The sequence below is a fragment of the Cryptomeria japonica genome, chromosome 2 (genome assembly GCF_030272615.1).
Source record: "Cryptomeria japonica chromosome 2, Sugi_1.0, whole genome shotgun sequence".
Taxonomy (NCBI): domain Eukaryota; kingdom Viridiplantae; phylum Streptophyta; class Pinopsida; order Cupressales; family Cupressaceae; genus Cryptomeria; species Cryptomeria japonica.
The window spans coordinates 430,717,313-430,719,240 of NC_081406.1; positions in this window are offsets into that span (position 1 = coordinate 430,717,313).

The following is a 1,928-nucleotide window of genomic DNA, read 5'->3' on the forward strand; positions in this document are numbered from 1 at the left end:
GCCTGCACCTTGGTTGGGTTTGCCCCGGGTGCGCTCCGAAGCGGGGTTATTGGAGCGCCCCCTCTTTTTTTGTCAGAGCGTTTGGTGGGGTTTCTTGCATTGGCTCTTCCCAGGCCCGGTTGCTGGGTGCGCACCCACCCTGACGCGCACGAAGTCGGAAGTAGGGTTAATTTCCCGGGTGCGCACCTTCGCCAGGGTGGGCACCTTGGTGCGCACGCCTTGCCTGGGCTGTGCAGCAGGGCGGGCTCAAGATGGAACCCGCGTTCCGTTTTTTTCACTATCTTTCAAAACAAAAATTTTAAAATCTCATTTTTTTTTGCCTTTTCTGGAAATTAGTGGAGGCAGTGCATCAAAGGTGCGCACCTCGCTGCCCACCACGGTGTGCAATGCTGGTGGGCACCCGAGAGTGCTTTGAAGCGTGCTCCAAGGTGCTACGTGCACGTTGTCGGAGCCCAGTTTGCCCCGGGTGCGCACCTCGCGTGCACCTTCGTCGGGGTGGGCACCTTGGCTGGGTTTGCCTCGGCTGCGCTCCGAAGCAGGGTTATTGGAGCGCCCCGTATTTTTTTGTCGGAGCGTTTGGTGGGGTTTCTCGCATTGGCTCTTCCCAGGCCCGGTTGCCACCCTGGAGCACACGAAGTCGGAAGTAGGGTTAATTGCCCGGGTGCGCACCTTCGCCAGGGTGGGCACCTTACCTGGGCTGCGCACAAGGGCGGGCTCAAGATGGCACCCGCGTTCCATTTTTTTCACTATCTTTCAAAACGGAAATTTTAAAATCTCCTTTTTTTTGCCTTTTCTGGAAATTAGTGAAGGCAGCGCATCAAAGGTGCGCACCTCGCTGCCCACCTTGGTGTGCTCTGAGGTGCCCACCACAGTGCGCACCCAGGAGCGCTACGAAGTGTGCTCCAAGGTGCGGCGTGCACGTTGTCGGAGCCCAATTTGCCTCGGGTGCGCACCTCGCCTGCACCTTGGCTGGGTTTGCCCTAGGTGCGCTCCGAAGCGGGGTTACTGGAGCGTCCCCTCTTTTTTTGTCAGAGCATTTGGTGGGGTTTCTCGCATTGGCTCTTCCCAGGCCCGGTTGTTGGGTGCGCTCCCACCCTGGCACGCGCGAAGTCGGAAGTTGGGTTAATTGCCCGAGCGCGCACCTTCGCCAGGGTGGGCACCTTGGTGCACACACCTTGGCTGGGCTGCGCACCAGGGCGGGCTCAAGATGGCACCAGCATTCCCTTTTTTTCACTATCTTTCAAAACGAAAATTTTAAAATCTCATTTTTTTTGCCTTTTATGGAAATTAGTGAAGGCATCACATCAAAGGTGCGCACCTTGCTGCCCACCTTGGTGTGCTCCAAGGTGCCAACCATGGTGCGCAATGCTGGTGCGAACCTGGGAGTGCCCCGATGTGTGCTCCAAGGTGCGGCGTGCACGAAGTTGGAGCCCGGTTTGCCCCGGGTGCGCACCTCGCGTGCACCTTCGCCTTGGTGGGCACCTTGGCTGGGTTGCGCGCCTTGATGGGCACCATGGCGTGCACAAAGTCGGAGCCTGGTTTGCCCCGGGTGCGCACCTCGCGTGCACCTTCGCCGAGGTGGGCACCTCGGCTGGGTTGCGTGCCCTGGTGGGCACCATGGTTCGCTCCAAGGAGCGCTCCGAAGTGTGCTCCAAGGTGCGGCGTGCACGAAGTCGGAGCCCAGTTTGCCCCTGGTGCGCACCTCGCGTGCACCTTTGCCGCGGTTGGCACCTTGGCTGGGTTGGGCACCATTGAGCACTCCGAAGTGTGTTCCAAGGTGCGCACCATGGCCCTCCAAGGTGCACAGCATGGCGTGCACGAAGTCGGAGCCCGGTTTGCCCCGGGTGCGCACCTCGCGTGCACCTTCGCCATGGTGGGCACCTCGGTGCGCACACCTTCTCAATGTTTTTTTGCCTTTTCTGGGAATT